Below are 17,706 nucleotides of genomic sequence, written 5' to 3'. Positions count from 1 at the left end.
AAGAGGCGGGCAACATATGCAGCCACAGCACCACCTCCAGCGGTCCGACCCAGGCTGGCAGCCCAGAGGCAGCTCTTCCCTGGCCCTTCAGCCGCCCTTGGAGCCCCCACTCCCATCCCTATCATGCCCCGCCCTACCACCATTGCCCCTCGCCCTGCTGCCGTCCCCACTGTGGTGTTTGTCTCCCGAGCCCCTGGTATGAGGGCACCCTCTGCCCCCTCTCCATTGATGGTCCCCCAAGCCCTGCGTTTTGACCCACCCTCTTCCTGCACCACCCACCTTCCCCAGCTTCGTCCTGCTCCTGGTCCAGCTCCCCGTGCCCACCAGAGGAGAGTGGAGGCCAACAAATGCTGGAGGTGTGGCCAGAACAGAACGGCAGAGACTGGCCACAGCCAGTATAAGGGGACTGTTTACTGCCCCTCTGCAGAGACTCTGTCCAGAGAGCAGTGGCTGGAGGAGCAAAAAAAGAAATAATTCTTTGGGCCTTTGTATATAGTTTTCATTGTTTAGATATAGTTAATGCTTAGATTTCCCGTGTGTATATCGTTTTCATTGTTTAGATATAGTTTATGCTTAGATTTCCATTGTGTATATAGTTTACATTGTGTAAATATTGTAATTTAGCATATCATTTGCCTGTATATATATATATATATAGTTTAAATTAGTTGTTGTTGTTCATATTTCTATTTTTACAATTGTGGATAAATATTTCTATTTATCAACTATTTGTTGGTCAGTCCGTCGTTATTTCCCAATCACTACTCTTTCTAACCAAATACGGCAAGTCTGCAAGAAGTAAGAGCAGCAAAAAGTGACTAACTTTACGCTTGCTTGCGCACATTGTTTTAAAATATTTAATATATGGATCATGCAAGTGTTGATATGGTAAGTGCAGAAACCAAAAAGACAGAGCTTCAGATAAGAGCACACAAAGCTCAGAAGCCACACAGTTTGAGAGATAGATAGATGAATGGATAGAGAGATAGATCTAATTAGAACTAACTAAAAACAGTACTCCTGTTTGGAGTGAATACAAATAAAGGCAAATAGTGTACAATAGATAACCCTGTAAAATATATATAATGCACTAGTGGATACAAATGGTTTTCAAATTACACTAAATTAGCAACGTATCTCCATCTATCTTATATTGTTACATTTTGATAACATACACACTTGGAGACTCAAGTGTGTGTGTTTATTGGAAATAGTCAAAGGTGCCGTAGGTGGGACGCAAACCGCGGACCTTCGGTTCCATTCTACGTCTTCCCCAAACACTGTAAAATTCGTAATTTCGGGCGTTTTTTCGAATTGTCTTAAAAGGTAACGGGTTAAACATGTTTAAACTATGAATGGGGACTTTCAACTTTCCCCTTTTCTCTCTTTTTCCTCTTCTTCTCCCTTTTTCCTCCTTTTTTCTCCCCCCTCCCTTCTCCCCCTTCTCCCCCTTCTTCCCCCCTCAAACAGGCGATTGTTCCCCAGCTTTAGCTCAAATGGTAGAGCGCTCGCTTTGCATGCGAGAGGTAGCGGGATCGATGCCCGCATCCTCCATAGGTAATTCTGTTTAACTGGCAAGATTTAGCTTCTTCCCACAGAAACATTTACAAGAATCGCATTGGCATGAAGGACGACTACTACCTAGACACGGTTGGCCTAATACAATTTGGGTCCTCATGCTGACGCTCACAAGTTCCCCAACGAAGAGCTTAACATGGGGGAATTAGCTCAAGTGGTAGAGCGCTTGCTTCGCATGCGAGAGGCAGCGGGATCGATTCCCGCATTCTCCAACAGATGTTTTCTTTGAAAAATGGAGCTCCGTTCCACAAAAACTTTGCACGTGTTTCGGAAAAGCAGCTCCAAAGTGTGGGACGATTCAACTCTCCCAGGTAGGAGCAATGGAAGTGCGAGTTAGCTCAAATGCTGCAGCGCTTCCTTTGCCTGTCATATGCAGCGGAATCGATACCCGCATTCCCTGTGAGATTCAAACTGATGTCGAGTAAGCAGTCGAACCAGATTGTAGATTGTGACTCAAGACTGAGGAGTTTTTAACTCTTCCAAGGAAAGGTGTCACATGTAAGGTGGGGGATTAGCTCAAATGGTAGAGCGCTCGCTTAGCATGCGAGAGGTAGCGGGATCGATGCCCGCATCCTCCATAGGTGATGCTGTTTAACTGGCAAGATTTAGCTTCTTTCCACAGAAACATTTACAAGAATCGTATTGGCATGAAGGATGACTACTACGTAGACACGGTTGTCCTAATAGTGACGATCACAAGTTTCCCAAAGAGGAGCTTACCATTGGGGGATTAGCGGCACCCGGAGCACATTCGACTGGCTATCGCGACCAATTAGCTACCTCGGTTCAAGGTTCGAGGGCCAATCGGATTCTCACTGTCCAATTGCGTCAGTCCGATTGCGCCAATCGGAACACGTACATCTCCAATTACTTCACGCCGAGCTGAGCCGTAGCAACGGCGTCCACGACCCCAGAGACCCCCGCCGAGGTTGACCCCCGCCGAAGTTGTGAGATGAGTGACAGTAGTCGCGTCAGTTCATTCATTGAAGGATACGCTCTTTCAAGTTGTCTGTAGTACCGCGCACCGCAAAGGTAAATACATACATAGCTAATCAAAATAATTTTCCGTTTGACATTTCAATACATGTTAGCATTCATCGGGTCAATGACAAGTAATATCACGAATATTAGAGTTTGTCATTTCAGAGTTTGTCATGTAGGCTAGTTAGTAGATTTCCTCAGGTAGTATTGCTGTCATTTAGCTAGCTACTTTTATAAGGGATTACTAATAGGTTACTGTAGCGACAGATGTTATTCCGACTAGCAAAAGCAATATTTAACCTGTTATATATAATATATGTCACTGGGGACAAAACGAAATAAATATAACTTTTTCACTTGTGGTAATAAAGTGACCCAGAACAAGTACAAACATATTCTTCTGGAAATAGTAGCCAGCTAAATATTTGAAATGTTAAAAAGCTAATTATAACAATAAATACATGTTATTGTACTAGTGTAAAAATCGCTCCTTTTACCTATTAGATGTCGAGTTCAAAGAGCCACAAAGGAATGGGGGATGGGGAATGGATGTCCCGTTTGAGGAGGTTTGCCAGCTCTGGGGTTTGGCCTGCTGATGCAGGCAACAGGCCAGCCCCAAGACAGAAGAGGTGGTATGACCTCTTTCAAAAGGTATATAAAATGAGCAAAAGATCACAGAAAAAAAATTCTGATGGCCTATAAAAGATGACTGAATTGCCAGAAATACCAGTCACAGTATGGGACCTTGATAAACATAATGAACAGCAACTTCAGTGTCAATGTCATGTTTAGTCACCAATAGAAGATATGTCAAAACGCTCCATTTCTATTGGGTTGTTTTCGTTAAAAAAGTGTTTGTTTTATTTGGAACAGATTGAGAAGTGCCCGTTACAGTCAGGGGGTCAAAGAATGCTGTTTGGTGGGACACAGCAGTGTGCTTGTGGCTTTCACAACCCAAAGGTAATGTGAATGAGACTTCTTGACACCAAAACACTAAAAGAATCACTATGTGATGTGCTCAGTAATGTGATGTCTGACATGGATCTCTCTGTCCTTAATACAGCCAACCACTGGGCAAACTGTGGCAGAGACCTCTACCTGTGCTGCCCCTCCCCCACTGGGAACAGCCTCTACCTCAGCCTCTGCCTCTGCCCCTCCTCCACTGGGAATGGCCTCAGCCTCTGCCTCAGCCCATGTCCCAGCACGGCCCACACTGAATTTGTCCATGGTGAGTATTTCAATATTATTGTCATACAAGCTTTCAAATATGGACAACCACTGATTACATATGATGATGGCAAAATGGAAGAGCATTTCAGGTTTACAATGTATTTCTTTGATAAATGCTCTAATTGTCACCACAGTTTTCTAAACCACGATTTGGAGGCTCACATGGCGCTGCTGCAAAGCCAAATGTGAATGTGGTTAGGAAAGCAAAGGTAAATATGATTATATGTAAATATAATATAATACATATTTATAGGTTAATATGAGCAAACCTACATCTTAAGAGCTTGATTTGAGTCCATTGATTTCTACTTTTTACAAATGCTTCCCCCCATCCTTCTCCCAGCCTCTGTCCAGTCCACCCACCATGACAGGAGACACCCAGGCCACTGCCAGCTCACCCATGGCCTCTGTGAGGACCACCCCACCTGGCTTTGGTTCCCCTACAGCCTCTGTGAGGACCACCCCACCTGGCTTTGGTTCCCCTACGGCCTCTGTGAGGACCCCCCCACCTGGCTTCGGTTCCCCTATGGCCTCTGTGAGGCCCAGAACACCATCAAGCCCTGCCGTGGCTTTTGTGAGGACGGAATCACCGCTCTCAAAGCCCCCATCCACCCCCTACAAAGCCTCCATGAGGACAACTTCTCGCTCCAGCCCTGCGATGACCTCTGTGAGGCCCAGCACAGCTTCCAGCCTCAGCACTGTTGTCTCAGAGACCAGCACCAGCCCTGCAATGGCTGCTGTAAGTGTTGTGTTCTTGGAACTGTTTTAGTTTTATAAGATGAGGTTGTTCTCATATGATTGGGCTATTCTGTTTTTATAAATATATTTATTTCTCTTGTTTTGTAACAGGATGTGCATGATGAGGATGAGCTTGCTGCTCCTGGCCCTGCTCCTGGCCCTGCTCCTGGTCCAACTCCTGACTTCTGGCTTCCTGTCAGAATGAAGGAAACGATCCCAGTTCAGGACCAACGGTGGATTGCGTCCACCCTTTTTCAGTCTGGCAAGCTGCGTTTGAACTTGAAGCTCTGGTATGAGCCACCAGCCTCTGCCCTGATATACCACCAGGCTCCAACACCGGACCGCTTTTTTGCCCACAGGCTCTTGGTATGGATGCCCTATCACTTGTGGAAAGTGAGGGTAGTCTGCCAAACCTGTGGGAAGCAGCTGACGGGGTATGGTGTGCACAAGAGGGTGCGTAAGGTCCTGGACGTGGACCGCTACTACCTGATGGTGACGGAGACACTCAGGTGCACTGTGTGTCGCCTGACCCATCTGGCAACCAGTCAGGCTGTCCTGGACCAGCTGGACCTGCCTCACAGGAGGAAGTTCAGGATGATCCTGACACGCTTGTGAGTTAAAAATCTACAATCATTTTCTGATAATGCCTGCTGCAGGTCCTTACATAATTGAACAAGTTCTTGAAACTTATCTGTCTTTTCTTCAAGGTATGCTTGTGACATACGGGTCATCCGCATGTTGCGGGAACGGACCCTCGGCAATAGCCCGGCGTGCCTGGTGAAGCAGCTGCGGGAGAACCATGGGGAGGAGTGGTTGGACCGCCTGGCCGACTACTTGGGGGAGTGTGCGGCCTTCGTTGACCAGCCCAGCCTCTTCCCAGTGACCTGCCAGGAACCTCCACAGCCCCTCGATGTCCCAACCAGCCGGTGGGTGCTGTCGGTGTACGGCAGGGACATCATCAGCCGGATGGACCATATAAAGGCGTCCATCACGTCAACCTTTGGTAACATTTTGAAGATGGACTCCACCAAAAAGGTAATAGGATGAAGAAAATCCATAGTGTAAATTATGTACAACACAATGAAAACATGAAACCTCAATGATTTGTATTCTTACAAGCACACATACACACACACATCCATGCCTTTGATTAGACTGCAGTAATACATGAATAAATAAATACACTTCTGTGTTTATTTAACAGACTTTCTTTTGAAACCTCTCATGAAGTTTTTTGTGTGAATTTTGTCATTTCAGATGACAAAGAAGCTGGCTGGTGCAGCAAAGGGCACTGCATTCTGGGTGACCTCGGTGGGGAATGAGATCGGCCAGGTCCTCATCAGTGTCCTGACTGCCCAGGAGGGACCGGGGCTGGACCCGATGGTCTCTGGCCTCATTGAGAGGTACACCCAGGCAGGTGCAGCTCCCCCGGTCCTGCTCTATGTGGACTGTGGCTGCTGCTCAGAGGAGGGGGAGACCAAGCTTCAGGCCAGGTTTGGTGGGTGGCCTGACCTGAAAATAAGGCTGGACATCTGGCATTTTATGCGACGGCTGGCCGTGGGATGCACCACCGATGCCCATGCCCTGTACCCCCTCTTCATGAGCCGCCTGTCTGTGTGCCTGTTCGAGTGGGACGCAGCAGACGTAGCCCTACTGCGAAGGGTGAAGAGGGAGCAGCTCAAAAGGGAGGGTGTGCCCCTCATCACCAGTGACATGGTGGACAAGGCCATCACCAAGGCTGAGCTGTCCCAGTTCTGCAGGCGGAGGACACGTGGAGTGGACGCCACGGTCCTCCGCATTGAGCAGCTGCTGCAGGAGCTGATGGGGGAGAAGGGGAGAGACCTGCTCGGGGTTCCGCTGCTGGACCAGCCTAAGATGGAGCACATCTGGCGCACCCAGAAGAGGCACGTGAAGTGCATCCAGGATGTGCCAGGTGTACTCCTGTACACTGAGACAGGCAGTTCCACCAGGGAGGGGATCCAGCTGACCACATACAGGTGTGCAAGAGGCTCCACCTCCTTGGAGTCCTTCCACTGCCACCTGAACAGGTTTATTCCAGGTTGGTGTAGATCTTCATCTAAACATTATTCTTAATAATGAAATTATATTCAAATAGCCTTATTAATCATTGTTCACGTTCTCTCTTTTTTTTTAGGAACGAGTGCAAACCTGCTCAACTTCCAGCTGTACCTCCTGGAAGGCCTGAACAGGTGGAACCAGAACCGGGCAGCGGCCTCCATCACCACCAAGCGCATGGCGCTGTTGACGTACGCGGGGGACGTGCTGGAGTCCGTCAACAGCAACAGCCTGAAGGTGTTTGGAAGGAAGTATGTCCCCTCCTTCATCCCGCCGAGAAAGTACACCGGTAAGTCTCAGGGCAAATATGAATAGAAATAATGATGTTGTTGAGAGCTCAGTATTTATGCATCATGGTAAGTTCCATATCTGTTTTTTAATAATCATTAGCATTGCATTGTTGTTCATGTTCAGGAGAGTTGCTTGGGGTGAACTACCTGCTTAGGCAGACAGGGCAGCCCTTGCAGGACATGGACCCCGACTCTGAGGAGACAGACCAACTGCTGGAGGACCACGCCACAGAGGAGGAACAGGCGGATGAAGGGTTTGAGGATGACGAACAGGACCTCACTATTGGTAGTGTTTCGGAAGACCTCCCGTCTTCCGCCCTGCCTTCCACCACCCTGCCTGTGGTCCCCACCCTGCCCCTCACCTCCTCCACCCTGCCTTCCACCACCCTGCCTGTGGTCCCCACCGTGCCCCTCACCTCCTCCACCCTGCCTTCTAACACCCTGCCACTCACCTCCTCCACCCTGCCTTCCACCACCTTGTCTCTAACCACCTCCATCCTACCTGTCACCACCACCACTCTGCCTGTCACCCCCATGCCTGTAGCTACCACCCTGCCTCCCCCCATAACCCAGCCTTGTGTCCCAGGTGCCTCCTCACAGGTGCCTGAAGAACAGCTGGTATGTTAACTTTCTACTAGTAATTAACTGTCATTCATAGAAACTAACAAGTTCAGTAGTTAGGAAAGTGTCTGAATACAAGCGCAATTCATTATTAGGAACAACACACAGTAATTGACAGCAAACAAATAAAACACACAGCAGCAGCAGTCAATATAACATACCTTTGCCATGAGGTGTTCAGCGCTAATGTGAAATTGTTCAATGTTTCAGGCTGTGGACGAGCATGGCATGCCAGGCATGGATCGGGTGGATAGACTGGCAGAGTGCTTAGTGGAGCTGAGGCATCAGACCAACATGACCCTCGATAACCAGCAGGTCAGCAAGACATTCATTGTACAACAGATATTTGTTTATATATTTATAATATATAAACATATAAAATATATGTTTTCTTTCCTTCTTAGGTCAGCAACATTGTGGGGCTGTGGCAAGACCTGCTGGATTACGACAAGCAGAGGGTCGTGTTTGCTGCGCGGCATCTGGACAGGCTGATAAAGGGAAGGTTCCGCCACAAAAAAAAGGTGGAGTTCACGCCAGGTGTGGAGAGTGTGGAGAGGTGTGTCCTGGGGTCCACTGGTTCGCCTGCTCAGTGGCCAGACTGCTGCCGCCTTGTGGAGGCCATCTTTGTCCGGCTCTCGGACATCCATAAGAGTCCCAGGAAGCAGGGGAAGAGCAGCATGTCCAGGTGGACTCTGATCCTGCAGGACTACCGCAAGGTCCGGCAGCTCATCCTGGGCAATGGGGCCATCATGCAGGGCACCACCCTGCAGCTGGTGGAGGTGAACCAGTCGACCCTCTCCCAGTGGTACAACCGGAGGGTGAAGAGGCAGGATCTGGCTGTGCTGCAGCAGGGCATAAACTTGCCAGGTCCTCTGTCTGTGGCTACCGAGCCTCTCCCGCCTGCCAACGTCCGCCCTGCTGTTGCTCCACCTCAACCCCAGGGAGCATCCCACACCTACCACCTGCCGCAGAGCACAGCAGGGCAGGCAAAGACCAAGAGGCGGGCAACATATGCAGCCACAGCACCACCTCCAGCGGTCCGACCCAGGCTGGCAGCCCAGAGGCAGCTCTTCCCTGGCCCTTCAGCCGCCCTTGGAGCCCCCACTCCCATCCCTATCATGCCCCGCCCTACCATCATTGCCCCTCGCCCTGCTGCCGTCCCCACTGTGGTGTTTGTCTCCCGAGCCCCTGGTATGAGGGCACCCTCTGCCCCCTCTCCATTGATGGTCCCCCAAGCCCTGCGTTTTGTCCCACCCTCTTCCTGCACCACCCACCTTCCCCAGCTTCGTCCTGCTCCTGGTCCAGCTCCCCGTGCCCACCAGAGGAGAGTGGAGGCCAACAAATGCTGGAGGTGTGGCCAGAACAGAACGGCAGAGACTGGCCACAGCCAGTATAAGGGGACTGTTTACTGCCCCTCTGCAGAGACTCTGTCCAGAGAGCAGTGGCTAGAGGAGCAAAAAAATAAATAATTCTTTGGGCCTTTGTATATAGTTTTCATTGTTTAGATATAGTTAATGCTTAGATTTCCCGTGTGTATATCGTTTTCATTGTTTAGATATAGTTTATGCTTAGATTTCCATTGTGTATATAGTTTTCATTGTGTAAATATTGTAATTTAGCATATCATTTGCCTGTATATATATATATATATAGTTTAAATTAGTTGTTGTTGTTCATATTTATATTTTTACAATTGTGGATAAATGTTTCTATTTATCAACTATTTGTTGGTCAGTCCGTCGTTATTTCCCAATCACTACTCTTTCTAACCAAATACGGCAAGTCTGCAAGAAGTAAGAGCAGCAAAAAGTGACTAACTTTACGCTTGCTTGCGCACATTGTTTTAAAATATTTAATATATGGATCATGCAAGTGTTGATATGGTAAGTGCAGAAACCAAAAAGACAGAGCTTCAGATAAGAGCACACAAAGCTCAGAAGCCACACAGTTTGAGAGATAGATAGATGGATGGATAGAGAGATAGATCTAATTAAAACTAACCAAAAACAGTACTCCTGTGTGGAGTGAATACAAATAAAGGCAAATAGTGTACAATAGATAACCCTATAAAATATAAATAATGCACTAGTGGATACAAATGGTTTTGAAATTACACTAAATTAGCAACGTATCTCCATCTATCTTATATTGTTACATTTTGATAACATACACACTTGGAGACTCAAGTGTGTGTGTTTATTAGAAATAGTCAAAGGTGCCGTAGGTGGGACGCGAACCGCGGACCTTCGGTTCCATTCTACGTCTTCCCCAAACACTGTAAAATTCATAATTTCGGGTGTTTTTTCGAATTGTCTTAAAACGTAACGGGTTAAACATGTTTAAACTATGAATGGGGACTTTCAACTTTCCCCTTTTCTCTCTTTTTCCTCTTCTTCTCCCTTTTTCCTCCTTTTTTCTCCCTTTTTCCTCCTTTTTTCTTCCCCCTCCCTTCTCCCCCTTCTTCCCCCCTCAAACAGGCGATTGTTCCCCAGCCCTGGCCGCACCCGGAGCACATTCGACTGGCTATCGCGACCAATTAGCTACCTCGGTTCAAGGTTCGAGGGCCAATCGGATTCTCACTGTCCAATTGCGTCAGTCCGATTGCGCCAATCGGAACACGTACATCTCCAATTACGTCACGCCGAGCTGAGCCGTAGCAACGGTGTCCACGACCCCAGAGACCCCCGCCGAGGTTGACCCCCGCCGAAGTTGTGAGATGAGTGACAGTAGTCGCGTCAGTTCATTCATTGAAGGATACGCTCTTTCAAGTTGTCTGTAGTACCGCGCACCGCAAAGGTAAATACATACATAGCTAATCAAAATAATTTTCCGTTTGACATTTCAATACATGTTAGCATTCATCGGGTCAATGACAAGTAATATCACGAATATTAGAGTTTGTCATTTCAGAGTTTGTCATGTAGGCTAGTTAGTAGATTTCCTCAGGTAGTATTGCTGTCATTTAGCTAGCTACTTTTATAAGGGATTACTAATAGGTTACTGTAGCGACAGATGTTATTCCGACTAGCAAAAGCAATATTTAACCTGTTATATATAATATATGTCACTGGGGACAAAACGAAATAAATATAACTTTTTCACTTGTGGTAATAAAGTGACCCAGAACAAGTACAAACATATTCTTCTGGAAATAGTAGCCAGCTAAATATTTGAAATGTTAAAAAGCTAATTATAACAATAAATACATGTTATTGTACTAGTGTAAAAATCGCTCCTTTTACCTATTAGATGTCGAGTTCAAAGAGCCACAAAGGAATGGGGGATGGGGAATGGATGTCCCGTTTGAGGAGGTTTGCCAGCTCTGGGGTTTGGCCTGCTGATGCAGGCAACAGGCCAGCCCCAAGACAGAAGAGGTGGTATGACCTCTTTCAAAAGGTATATAAAATGAGCAAAAGATCACAGAAAAAAAATTCTGATGGCCTATAAAAGATGACTGAATTGCCAGAAATACCAGTCACAGTATGGGACCTTGATAAACATAATGAACAGCAACTTCAGTGTCAATGTCATGTTTAGTCACCAATAGAAGATATGTCAAAACGCTCCATTTCTATTGGGTTGTTTTCGTTAAAAAAGTGTTTGTTTTATTTGGAACAGATTGAGAAGTGCCCGTTACAGTCAGGGGGTCAAAGAATGCTGTTTGGTGGGACACAGCAGTGTGCTTGTGGCTTTCACAACCCAAAGGTAATGTGAATGAGACTTCTTGACACCAAAACACTAAAAGAATCACTATGTGATGTGCTCAGTAATGTGATGTCTGACATGGATCTCTCTGTCCTTAATACAGCCAACCACTGGGCAAACTGTGGCAGAGACCTCTACCTGTGCTGCCCCTCCCCCACTGGGAACAGCCTCTACCTCAGCCTCTGCCTCTGCCCCTCCTCCACTGGGAATGGCCTCAGCCTCTGCCTCAGCCCATGTCCCAGCACGGCCCACACTGAATTTGTCCATGGTGAGTATTTCAATATTATTGTCATACAAGCTTTCAAATATGGACAACCACTGATTACATATGATGATGGCAAAATGGAAGAGCATTTCAGGTTTACAATGTATTCCTTTGATAAATGCTCTAATTGTCACCACAGTTTTCTAAACCACGATTTGGAGGCTCACATGGCGCTGCTGCAAAGCCAAATGTGAATGTGGTTAGGAAAGCAAAGGTAAATATGATTATATGTAAATATAATATAATACATATTTATAGGTTAATATGAGCAAACCTACATCTTAAGAGCTTGATTTGAGTCCATTGATTTCTACTTTTTACAAATGCTTCCCCCCATCCTTCTCCCAGCCTCTGTCCAGTCCACCCACCATGACAGGAGACACCCAGGCCACTGCCAGCTCACCCATGGCCTCTGTGAGGACCACCCCACCTGGCTTTGGTTCCCCTACAGCCTCTGTGAGGACCACCCCACCTGGCTTTGGTTCCCCTACGGCCTCTGTGAGGACCCCCCCACCTGGCTTCGGTTCCCCTATGGCCTCTGTGAGGCCCAGAACACCATCAAGCCCTGCCGTGGCTTTTGTGAGGACGGAATCACCGCTCTCAAAGCCCCCATCCACCCCCTACAAAGCCTCCATGAGGACAACTTCTCGCTCCAGCCCTGCGATGACCTCTGTGAGGCCCAGCACAGCTTCCAGCCTCAGCACTGTTGTCTCAGAGACCAGCACCAGCCCTGCAATGGCTGCTGTAAGTGTTGTGTTCTTGGAACTGTTTTAGTTTTATAAGATGAGGTTGTTCTCATATGATTGGGCTATTCTGTTTTTATAAATATATTTATTTCTCTTGTTTTGTAACAGGATGTGCATGATGAGGATGAGCTTGCTGCTCCTGGCCCTGCTCCTGGTCCAACTCCTGACTTCTGGCTTCCTGTCAGAATGAAGGAGACGATCCCAGTTCAGGACCAACGGTGGATTGCGTCCACCCTTTTTCAGTCTGGCAAGCTGCGTTTGAACTTGAAGCTCTGGTATGAGCCACCAGCCTCTGCCCTGATATACCACCAGGCTCCAACACCGGACCGCTTTTTTGCCCACAGGCTCTTGGTATGGATGCCCTATCACTTGTGGAAAGTGAGGGTAGTCTGCCAAACCTGTGGGAAGCAGCTGACGGGGTATGGTGTGCACAAGAGGGTGCGTAAGGTCCTGGACGTGGACCGCTACTACCTGATGGTGACGGAGACACTCAGGTGCACTGTGTGTCGCCTGACCCATCTGGCAACCAGTCAGGCTGTCCTGGACCAGCTGGACCTGCCTCACAGGAGGAAGTTCAGGATGATCCTGACACGCTTGTGAGTTAAAAATCTACAATCATTTTCTGATAATGCCTGCTGCAGGTCCTTACATAATTGAACAAGTTCTTGAAACTTATCTGTCTTTTCTTCAAGGTATGCTTGTGACATACGGGTCATCCGCATGTTGCGGGAACGGACCCTCGGCAATAGCCCGGCGTGCCTGGTGAAGCAGCTGCGGGAGAACCATGGGGAGGAGTGGTTGGACCGCCTGGCCGACTACTTGGGGGAGTGTGCGGCCTTCGTTGACCAGCCCAGCCTCTTCCCAGTGACCTGCCAGGAACCTCCACAGCCCCTCGATGTCCCAACCAGCCGGTGGGTGCTGTCGGTGTACGGCAGGGACATCATCAGCCGGATGGACCATATAAAGGCGTCCATCACGTCAACCTTTGGTAACATTTTGAAGATGGACTCCACCAAAAAGGTAATAGGATGAAGAAAATCCATAGTGTAAATTATGTACAACACAATGAAAACATGAAACCTCAATGATTTGTATTCTTACAAGCACACATACACACACACATCCATGCCTTTGATTAGACTGCAGTAATACATGAATAAATAAATACACTTCTGTGTTTATTTAACAGACTTTCTTTTGAAACCTCTCATGAAGTTTTTTGTGTGAATTTTGTCATTTCAGATGACAAAGAAGCTGGCTGGTGCAGCAAAGGGCACTGCATTCTGGGTGACCTCGGTGGGGAATGAGATCGGCCAGGTCCTCATCAGTGTCCTGACTGCCCAGGAGGGACCGGGGCTGGACCCGATGGTCTCTGGCCTCATTGAGAGGTACACCCAGGCAGGTGCAGCTCCCCCGGTCCTGCTCTATGTGGACTGTGGCTGCTGCTCAGAGGAGGGGGAGACCAAGCTTCAGGCCAGGTTTGGTGGGTGGCCTGACCTGAAAATAAGGCTGGACATCTGGCATTTTATGCGACGGCTGGCCGTGGGATGCACCACCGATGCCCATGCCCTGTACCCCCTCTTCATGAGCCGCCTGTCTGTGTGCCTGTTCGAGTGGGACGCAGCAGACGTAGCCCTACTGCGAAGGGTGAAGAGGGAGCAGCTCAAAAGGGAGGGTGTGCCCCTCATCACCAGTGACATGGTGGACAAGGCCATCACCAAGGCTGAGCTGTCCCAGTTCTGCAGGCGGAGGACACGTGGAGTGGACGCCACGGTCCTCCGCATTGAGCAGCTGCTGCAGGAGCTGATGGGGGAGAAGGGGAGAGACCTGCTCGGGGTTCCGCTGCTGGACCAGCCTAAGATGGAGCACATCTGGCGCACCCAGAAGAGGCACGTGAAGTGCATCCAGGATGTGCCAGGTGTACTCCTGTACACTGAGACAGGCAGTTCCACCAGGGAGGGGATCCAGCTGACCACATACAGGTGTGCAAGAGGCTCCACCTCCTTGGAGTCCTTCCACTGCCACCTGAACAGGTTTATTCCAGGTTGGTGTAGATCTTCATCTAAACATTATTCTTAATAATGAAATTATATTCAAATAGCCTTATTAATCATTGTTCACGTTCTCTCTTTTTTTTTAGGAACGAGTGCAAACCTGCTCAACTTCCAGCTGTACCTCCTGGAAGGCCTGAACAGGTGGAACCAGAACCGGGCAGCGGCCTCCATCACCACCAAGCGCATGGCGCTGTTGACGTACGCGGGGGACGTGCTGGAGTCCGTCAACAGCAACAGCCTGAAGGTGTTTGGAAGGAAGTATGTCCCCTCCTTCATCCCGCCGAGAAAGTACACCGGTAAGTCTCAGGGCAAATATGAATAGAAATAATGATGTTGTTGAGAGCTCAGTATTTATGCATCATGGTAAGTTCCATATCTGTTTTTTAATAATCATTAGCATTGCATTGTTGTTCATGTTCAGGAGAGTTGCTTGGGGTGAACTACCTGCTTAGGCAGACAGGGCAGCCCTTGCAGGACATGGACCCCGACTCTGAGGAGACAGACCAACTGCTGGAGGACCACGCCACAGAGGAGGAACAGGCGGATGAAGGGTTTGAGGATGACGAACAGGACCTCACTATTGGTAGTGTTTCGGAAGACCTCCCGTCTTCCGCCCTGCCTTCCACCACCCTGCCTGTGGTCCCCACCCTGCCCCTCACCTCCTCCACCCTGCCTTCCACCACCCTGCCTGTGGTCCCCACCGTGCCCCTCACCTCCTCCACCCTGCCTTCTAACACCCTGCCACTCACCTCCTCCACCCTGCCTTCCACCACCTTGTCTCTAACCACCTCCATCCTACCTGTCACCACCACCACTCTGCCTGTCACCCCCATGCCTGTAGCTACCACCCTGCCTCCCCCCATAACCCAGCCTTGTGTCCCAGGTGCCTCCTCACAGGTGCCTGAAGAACAGCTGGTATGTTAACTTTCTACTAGTAATTAACTGTCATTCATAGAAACTAACAAGTTCAGTAGTTAGGAAAGTGTCTGAATACAAGCGCAATTCATTATTAGGAACAACACACAGTAATTGACAGCAAACAAATAAAACACACAGCAGCAGCAGTCAATATAACATACCTTTGCCATGAGGTGTTCAGCGCTAATGTGAAATTGTTCAATGTTTCAGGCTGTGGACGAGCATGGCATGCCAGGCATGGATCGGGTGGATAGACTGGCAGAGTGCTTAGTGGAGCTGAGGCATCAGACCAACATGACCCTCGATAACCAGCAGGTCAGCAAGACATTCATTGTACAACAGATATTTGTTTATATATTTATAATATATAAACATATAAAATATATGTTTTCTTTCCTTCTTAGGTCAGCAACATTGTGGGGCTGTGGCAAGACCTGCTGGATTACGACAAGCAGAGGGTCGTGTTTGCTGCGCGGCATCTGGACAGGCTGATAAAGGGAAGGTTCCGCCACAAAAAAAAGGTGGAGTTCACGCCAGGTGTGGAGAGTGTGGAGAGGTGTGTCCTGGGGTCCACTGGTTCGCCTGCTCAGTGGCCAGACTGCTGCCGCCTTGTGGAGGCCATCTTTGTCCGGCTCTCGGACATCCATAAGAGTCCCAGGAAGCAGGGGAAGAGCAGCATGTCCAGGTGGACTCTGATCCTGCAGGACTACCGCAAGGTCCGGCAGCTCATCCTGGGCAATGGGGCCATCATGCAGGGCACCACCCTGCAGCTGGTGGAGGTGAACCAGTCGACCCTCTCCCAGTGGTACAACCGGAGGGTGAAGAGGCAGGATCTGGCTGTGCTGCAGCAGGGCATAAACTTGCCAGGTCCTCTGTCTGTGGCTACCGAGCCTCTCCCGCCTGCCAACGTCCGCCCTGCTGTTGCTCCACCTCAACCCCAGGGAGCATCCCACACCTACCACCTGCCGCAGAGCACAGCAGGGCAGGCAAAGACCAAGAGGCGGGCAACATATGCAGCCACAGCACCACCTCCAGCGGTCCGACCCAGGCTGGCAGCCCAGAGGCAGCTCTTCCCTGGCCCTTCAGCCGCCCTTGGAGCCCCCACTCCCATCCCTATCATGCCCCGCCCTACCATCATTGCCCCTCGCCCTGCTGCCGTCCCCACTGTGGTGTTTGTCTCCCGAGCCCCTGGTATGAGGGCACCCTCTGCCCCCTCTCCATTGATGGTCCCCCAAGCCCTGCGTTTTGTCCCACCCTCTTCCTGCACCACCCACCTTCCCCAGCTTCGTCCTGCTCCTGGTCCAGCTCCCCGTGCCCACCAGAGGAGAGTGGAGGCCAACAAATGCTGGAGGTGTGGCCAGAACAGAACGGCAGAGACTGGCCACAGCCAGTATAAGGGGACTGTTTACTGCCCCTCTGCAGAGACTCTGTCCAGAGAGCAGTGGCTAGAGGAGCAAAAAAATAAATAATTCTTTGGGCCTTTGTATATAGTTTTCATTGTTTAGATATAGTTAATGCTTAGATTTCCCGTGTGTATATCGTTTTCATTGTTTAGATATAGTTTATGCTTAGATTTCCATTGTGTATATAGTTTTCATTGTGTAAATATTGTAATTTAGCATATCATTTGCCTGTATATATATATATATATAGTTTAAATTAGTTGTTGTTGTTCATATTTATATTTTTACAATTGTGGATAAATGTTTCTATTTATCAACTATTTGTTGGTCAGTCCGTCGTTATTTCCCAATCACTACTCTTTCTAACCAAATACGGCAAGTCTGCAAGAAGTAAGAGCAGCAAAAAGTGACTAACTTTACGCTTGCTTGCGCACATTGTTTTAAAATATTTAATATATGGATCATGCAAGTGTTGATATGGTAAGTGCAGAAACCAAAAAGACAGAGCTTCAGATAAGAGCACACAAAGCTCAGAAGCCACACAGTTTGAGAGATAGATAGATGGATGGATAGAGAGATAGATCTAATTAAAACTAACCAAAAACAGTACTCCTGTGTGGAGTGAATACAAATAAAGGCAAATAGTGTACAATAGATAACCCTATAAAATATAAATAATGCACTAGTGGATACAAATGGTTTTGAAATTACACTAAATTAGCAACGTATCTCCATCTATCTTATATTGTTACATTTTGATAACATACACACTTGGAGACTCAAGTGTGTGTGTTTATTAGAAATAGTCAAAGGTGCCGTAGGTGGGACGCGAACCGCGGACCTTCGGTTCCATTCTACGTCTTCCCCAAACACTGTAAAATTCATAATTTCGGGTGTTTTTTCGAATTGTCTTAAAACGTAACGGGTTAAACATGTTTAAACTATGAATGGGGACTTTCAACTTTCCCCTTTTCTCTCTTTTTCCTCTTCTTCTCCCTTTTTCCTCCTTTTTTCTCCCTTTTTCCTCCTTTTTTCTTCCCCCTCCCTTCTCCCCCTTCTTCCCCCCTCAAACAGGCGATTGTTCCCCAGCCCAAACGCATG

The 17,706-nt window shown here is 48.3% G+C and overlaps 2 non-coding genes across 2 annotated transcripts; both read left to right on the top strand.

Annotated features, from left to right (window-relative positions):
• Positions 1-1,717: 1,717 nt before the first annotated feature.
• trnaa-cgc lies at positions 1,718-1,790 on the top strand. The gene has a single exon. It is a non-coding gene; the product is annotated as a tRNA-Ala (tRNA).
• Positions 1,791-2,083: 293 nt separating this feature from the next.
• On the top strand, positions 2,084-2,156 carry trnaa-agc. Its single transcript has one exon. It is a non-coding gene; the product is annotated as a tRNA-Ala (tRNA).
• The last annotated feature ends 15,550 nt before the right edge of the window (positions 2,157-17,706 follow it).

The sequence above is a fragment of the Hypomesus transpacificus genome, chromosome 12 (genome assembly GCF_021917145.1).
Source record: "Hypomesus transpacificus isolate Combined female chromosome 12, fHypTra1, whole genome shotgun sequence".
In the NCBI taxonomy this organism is placed as follows: Eukaryota; Metazoa; Chordata; class Actinopteri; order Osmeriformes; family Osmeridae; genus Hypomesus; species Hypomesus transpacificus.
This window is presented reverse-complemented; position numbering and strand designations above follow the sequence as displayed.